Genomic DNA, 6,858 nt, shown 5'->3' on the forward strand with positions numbered 1-6,858 from the left:
ACACCAAATCACCATACTTGAATTCTCTCTTCAGAATCTTTTGATCATGCAAGACCTTGGTCTTCTCCTTATAGATCTTTGAGCTTTCAAAAGCTTCAAGCCTGATCTCCTCAAGTTCATGAAGTTGCATGATCCTTTTCTCTTGAGCTGTCTTGATATCAAAGTTTAGAAACTTCACAGCCCACATAGCTTTGTACTCCAACTCAACAGGAAGGTGGCAGCTCTTCCCATATAGCAAACTGAATGGTGATGTTCCAATTGGAGTTTTAAAGGCAGTCCTGTAAGCCCATAATGCATCATCTAGCCTTTTGCTCCAATCTTTTTTGCTTGAGCTAACAGTCCTCTCAAGAATGGCCTTGATCTGTCTATTGGGTACTTCAACCTGGCCACTAGTTTGAGGATGATATGGAGTAGCTATCTTGTGTTTAACTCCATGCTTTCTCAATAAACCTTCCAGAGTCTTGTTCAAAAAATGGGATCCTCCATCAGAGATGACAACCCTTGGAACTCCAAACCTTGGGAAGATGATGCTCTTGAACAGCTTCACTACAACCTTGGAATCATTGGTAGGGGAAGCAATGGCCTCAACCCATTTGGACACATAGTCCACAGCAACAAGGATGTACTGATTTCCATAGGATGAAATGAAAGGTCCCATAAAGTCAATCCCCCAGCAATCAAAGATCTCAACTTCTAGAATGGGGTTTTGAGGCATCTCACTTCTCTTAGATATGTTCCCATGCCTCTGACAGGCATCACATGCTGAAACCACCAACTGGGCATCTTTGAACATTGTAGGCCACCAAAACCCACTTTGAAGAACCTTTGCCACAGTTTTGAATGCCCCCATGTGACCTCCAAAAGCGGAACCATGACATTCTTGCAACACAGGTTGCATCTCCTCTTCAGCAAGGCACCTTCTATATAGCTGATCCTTGTTCAGAACATAGAGGTAGGGCTCATCCCAATAGTATCTCTGGACATCTCTGAAGAACTTTTTCCTCTTGTAAGCATCTAATTCAGGAGGCTCCACCCCACATGCAAGATAGTTCACTATGTCTGCAAACCAAGGCATCCTCCTTTCTTGAATGCTCTCTACTTCCTCAAACTCCAAGTAGGAATGGAGCACCATCAGAGACTCTTCAGGCAAAGCATCATCTATGGGGACTTTTTCTTCAATCCTCAGCCTTGAGAGATGGTCTGCAGCCCCATTCTCAATCCCCTTTTTATCAAGCACCTCCATATCAAACTCCTGGAGCAATAAAACCCATCTCAACAGCCTTGGCTTGGCATCTTTCTTGGTCATCAAGTACCTGAGGGCTGCATGATCAGTATACACAATGACCTTTGATCCCACCAGGTAGCTTCTGAACTTATCAAAGGCAAAAACTATTGCCAGCATTTCCTTTTCAGTTGTAGCATACTTTTCTTGGGCAGAATCAAGTGTTCTACTGGCATAGTAGATCACATGCAGCTTCTTGTCCCTCTTCTGTCCAAGTACTGCTCCAACAGCAAAGTCAGAAGCATCTGTCATGACCTCAAAAGGTAGGGACCACTCTGGTGCCTGAACTATTGGTGCACTAACCAATGCCTCCTTGATCAACTTAAAGGCTTCTTCACATTCAGCATCAAAGATGAAGTCCACCTCCTTACACAACAGTCTTGTTAAGGGCCTGGCAATCCTTGAGAAGTCCTTTATGAATCTTCTATAAAACCCTGCATGACCAAGGAAGCTCCTTATCCCTTTAACTGAAGTGGGGGTTTGCAGATTCACCATCACTTCCACCTTTGCCTTATCAACCTCAATACCCTTTTCAGAGATCTTGTGCCCAAGAACTATTCCTTCTTGCACCATGAAATGACACTTCTCCCAGTTCAGCACCAAGTTGTGCTGTTCACATCTCTCCAACACCTGTGTCAAATTAGAGAGACAATCCGAGAAGGAGGAGCCATAGACACTAAAGTCATCCATGAACACCTCAACTTTCTCTTCAATAATGTCAGAGAAAATGTGCATCATACATCTTTGAAAAGTGGCCGGTGCATTACATAAACCGAAGGGCATTCTCCTATAAGCATAAGTGCCATAAGGGCATGTGAATGTTGTTTTCTCTTGATCCCGGGGGTCTATGGGAATTTGGAAGAACCCCGAGTACCCATCGAGAAAACAAAAATAAGGATGATTAGCTAACCTTTCAAGCATTTGATCAATGAATGGTAAAGGGAAATGATCTTTTCTAGAAGCAGAATTCAATTTCCTATAGTCAATGCACATGCGATGGCCAGTTATGGTTCTTTGAGCTATGAGTTCATCCTTGTCGTTTTTCACCACTGTGATCCCACCTTTCTTGGGCACAACATGAACAGGAGACACCCATCTTGAGTCAGAGATTGGGTAAATTATCCCTGCCTCAAGAAGCTTTAGTATCTCCTTCTTAACCACTTCCCTAAGGTTGGGGTTAAGTCTACGTTGGTGCTCAATAGAGGACATGGCTTGGTCCTCCAGGTGGATCCTGTGGGTGCATATATCAGGAGAGATTCCTCTATTGTCTGCCAAGGAATACCCTATGGCTCTCCTAAATTTCCTTATTTCACTAAGTAATGCACGTTCCTCATGCTCCAGCAATTTATCATTTATGATCACGGGAAAAGTAGAGTTCAGGCCTAAGAACGCATACCTGAGCCCTGTTGGTAGAGGCTTGAGCTCAACAGAGGGTGCATCAGCCTCATTCCAGTCCTGGTCCAGGTTGCTTTGGCTGGTGACTGATTCCTTGATAGCAAAGACTTCAGAGCCTCTTTGTTCCAGCTCCAAAAACCTTGTTTCAGGACCCAGCTCTCTTGCATTGTCCAGATACAGCTTATACCCTTCACTTGCTTCAGCCAAGAGCTCATTCTCTCCTTGTTCTTGAGTTAGAGCAGCTTGAAGAGGATCCTCAGTGTTCAGTTCCTCAAGCAACTCATCAGCCAACTGGTCCATTGTCTCCACATAGAAACATTGACCTTCAATGGTGAGTTTCTTCATCATCTCATTCACATCAAACTTGAGCCTTTCAGACCCAAGTTGAAGCTCTATTATCCCACCTCTCACATCAATAATAGCTCCTGCAGTGGCTAAGAATGGCCTGCCCAAGATGAGAGGATCTACTGGTTCCTCATCATTTCCAGCACAACAAAATCTGTTGGAACCTCAAAACCACCTATCTTGAGAGGTAGATCTTCCAACATACCAACAGGCAATCTAACTGATCTATCTGCAAGGATAAGAGAAATCCTTGAGGGTTTGAAAACTCTAAAGCCCAACTTCTTAGCTATGGAGAATGGAATCAAGCTGACTGATGCTCCTAAATCACAAAGACATCCAGAGAATAGAAGAGGTCCAATGGCACAAGGGAGTGTGAAGCTCCCTGGATCAGTTAACTTCCTTGGAATGGACTTCTTCTGAATGATAGCACTGCATTCATGACTTAGTACTACCATGCCTCCTACAGCAACTTTTCGGAAAGCCCCAAGTGTGCTCTCTGGCGTGTCCAAGGGTCTAAAGACCATGGGTGCCGTTTACAAGGCCAAAATTTTTAGTTTAGAGCCTCTTCTGGGCCCTTTTCTAAATCATAAGCCCCAGTTTAAGTGTCGTCAAACGTGGTGTCCTAACTTATATATCTTGGCATGAATGCTCGTCTCAGCTGCGCAGGAATAGCCAAATAAACAGTGCAACACATGCGAAGAGATTTCATCGAGGACTCAAAGCCAAAGGATATATGCTATTGCGATACATATACTAATGGGTGCGATCATACCAGCACTAATGCACCGAATCCCATCAGAACTCCGCAGTAAAGCGTGCTTGGGCGAGAGTTGTACTAGGATGGGTGACCTCCTTAGAAGTCCTTGTCTTGCACCACTTTTTTGTTCCTTTTGATTCTTTGTTTTTTTTTTGGGTCATTTCATTTGAAAAACAAGGCATCTTCCGAACGACGCCATTTCTAGACCGTGTGGAATCATGCCTCCTACAGCAACTTTTCGGAAAGCCCCAAGTGTGCTCTCTGACGTGTCCAAAGGTCTAAAGACCATGGGTCCCGTTTACAAGGCCAAAATTTTGAGTTTTAGACCCTCTTCCGGGCCCTTTTCTAAAACATAAGCCCCTGTTTAAGTGTCGTCAAACGTGGTGTCCTAACTTATATATCTTGGCATGAATGCTGGTCGCGGCTGGGCGGGAAAAGCCATACAAACAGTGCAACACACGCAAAGAGATTTCATCGAGGACTCAAAACCAAAGGATATATGCTATTGCGATACATAAACTAACAGGTGCGATTATACCAGCACTAATGCACCGGATCCCATCAGAACTCTGCAGTAAAGCGTGCTTGGGGGAGAGTTGTACTACGATGGGTGACCTCCTTGGAAGTCCTCGTCTTGCACCCCTTTTTTGTTCCTTTTGATTCTTTGTTTTTTTTGGGTCTTTTCATATGAAAAACAAGCCATCTTCCGAACGACGCCATTTCTAGACCGTGTGGAACCATGCCTCCTACAGCAACTTTGTGGAAAGCCCCAAGTGTGCTCTCTGGCTTGTCCAAGGGTCTAAAGACCATGGGTGCGGTTCACAAGGCCAAAATTTTGATTTTTAGACCCTCTTCCGGGCCCTTTTCTAAAACGTAAGCCCCGGTTTAAGTGTCGACAAACGTGGTGTCCTAACTTATATATCTTGCAACGAATGCTCGTCGCAGCTGGGCGGGAAAAGCCATATAAACAGTGCAACACATGCGAAGAGATTTCATCGCGGACTAAAAGCCAAATGATATATGCTATTGCGATACATATACTGACAGGTGCGATCATACCAGCACTAATGCATCGGATCCCATCAGAACTCCGCAGTAAAGCGTGCTTGGGCGAGAGTTGTACTAGGATGGGTGACCTCCTTGGAAGTCCACGTGTTGCACTCCTTTTTTGTTCCTCTTGATTCTTTTGTTTCTTTTTTTTTAGGTCTTTTCATTTGAAATACAAGGCATCTTTTAAACGATGCCAATTCGAGATCGTGTGGAACCACGCCTCCTACAGCAACTTTTCAGAAAGCCCCAAGAATGCTCTAGGGCGTGCCATTTTCTAAAACGTAAGCCCCGGTTTAAGTGTCGACAAACGTGGTGTCCTAACTTATATATCTTGCAACGAATGCTCGTCGCAGCTGGGCGGGAAAAGCCATATAAACAGTGCAACACATGCGAAGAGATTTCATCGCGGACTAAAAGCCAAATGATATATGCTATTGCGATACATATACTGACAGGTGCGATCATACCAGCACTAATGCACCGGATCCCATCAGAACTCCGCAGTAAAGCGTGCTTGGGCGAGAGTTGTACTACGATGGGTGACCTCCTTGGAAGTCCTCGTCTTGCACCCCTTTTTTGTTCCTTTTGATTCTTTGTTTTTTTTGGGTCTTTTCATCTGAAAAACAAGGCATCTTCCGAACGACGCCATTTCTAGACCGTGTGGAACCATGCCTCCTACAGCAACTTTGTGGAAAGCCCCAAGTGTGCTCTCTGGCTTGTCCAAGGGTCTAAAGACCATGGGTGCGGTTTACAAGGCCAAAATTTTGATTTTTACACCCTCTTCCGGGCCCTTTTCTAAAACTGATACGTTCATAATTTGCACCATTTAGGTTGCATAAATCATTCCAAATCATGTTTTATTTCATGCATTTTAGGTCCTTAGGGTTTGTTTTAGAACTTAGGAGATGCATTAGGTCCCAATGAGTCTTTGCATGTTTTGAGTGTCTATCAGGTGAATATGGAGCTGAAAAGACGAATCCAGGAGGTGGAATGGTGAGCAAAGCTTGAAAAAGTGGAAAACTTGGGTCTATGGAGGTTATCGGCCATTCTCGCTGGCCAGGAAGGTTTTGTCGACCATTTTCACGTACCGCGGGTGGACTTTGTCGACCAAAACACGTACCACGAGTGAAGTGTATCGGCCAAAATCTCCGGGTGCAAACATGTCTCAGAAATCGCCTGTCCGGGGAACTTTCCGGTCCGATTCAGATGGCGGGTCCTTCATAGAAGTTGGAGAGCATTGAAGCACGGTCTCATAGCAATTGGAATCGTAGAATTCGGACGCGTGAGCAGAGAGATAAGCTCGTCGGAAGAAACCCCTGTCTCGCAGGTATTCCGGACCGAGCAGATCAGTTCTGAAGGATGCGAAGGACGGTGCACTTCCAGGCCGATTCAGTTTCCGGGTCCTTCATGAGAATCAGAGACATTTGAGTCTTCTTTCCAGAACGTCCAAGATCATTCAATTCGGATCTATGAGCAGGAAGATACGGCCTCCGGAATGGACACATGTCTAGACGCCTCTCTCTGGTCGTATACATGCACTGCAAAGATGTGCCCTCCAGGAAGCCTTCCACCTCCCAAGCACTGAAACTTCCTTCACAAAAGTTGGAGATAAATGAGTCCTCTGTCTTCTGCAACCGAAATCATTCAATTCGGACAAGTATCACAGGAGTTACACTCTCCGGAATGCGAAGTGATCTAAGCTGCTCTGGATGCTGCGAGATGGTCTTGCGACTTGGTTAACCCGCAGCCTGAAGATGAACGCCTGAATGCTGATGCTGCGAGTTGAAATGTGCGGGTAAACTATCACTGGAAGAGGTCTGGAGCTCCCGAGCAAGAGAAATGCTAAGTCCACAATCGTGCGACTTAGGCATGCGAGTCATCCGCGCCTGGGATCTATGCCGCACGATCACTCATAAGCGCTCGGACTTGGGCCTGCGACTTAAGTGCATAGAGACAGCGCGAAATTTTCTACATCACCCAGAACCGGCTAGCCCTGCGGGAGGAGGGGAAGGAGACGATGCCGCAAAAC

The 6,858-nt window shown here is 45.4% G+C and overlaps 4 non-coding genes across 4 annotated transcripts; all 4 read left to right on the forward strand.

Annotated features, from left to right (window-relative positions):
- Positions 1-3,780: 3,780 nt before the first annotated feature.
- LOC112086368 lies at positions 3,781-3,899 on the forward strand. The gene has a single exon (XR_002899488.1). It is a non-coding gene; the product is annotated as a 5S ribosomal RNA (ribosomal RNA).
- A 404-nt stretch (positions 3,900-4,303) lies between these two features.
- LOC112086370 lies at positions 4,304-4,422 on the forward strand. The gene has a single exon (XR_002899490.1). It is a non-coding gene; the product is annotated as a 5S ribosomal RNA (ribosomal RNA).
- Positions 4,423-4,824: 402 nt separating this feature from the next.
- Positions 4,825-4,943, forward strand: LOC112086323. The gene has a single exon (XR_002899445.1). It is a non-coding gene; the product is annotated as a 5S ribosomal RNA (ribosomal RNA).
- Positions 4,944-5,282: 339 nt separating this feature from the next.
- On the forward strand, positions 5,283-5,401 carry LOC112086334. Its single transcript, XR_002899456.1, has one exon. It is a non-coding gene; the product is annotated as a 5S ribosomal RNA (ribosomal RNA).
- Positions 5,402-6,858: the final 1,457 nt, after the last annotated feature.

Source organism: Eutrema salsugineum, unplaced genomic scaffold (genome assembly GCF_000478725.1).
Source record: "Eutrema salsugineum unplaced genomic scaffold, Eutsalg1_0 scaffold_21, whole genome shotgun sequence".
Taxonomy (NCBI): Eukaryota; Viridiplantae; Streptophyta; class Magnoliopsida; order Brassicales; family Brassicaceae; genus Eutrema; species Eutrema salsugineum.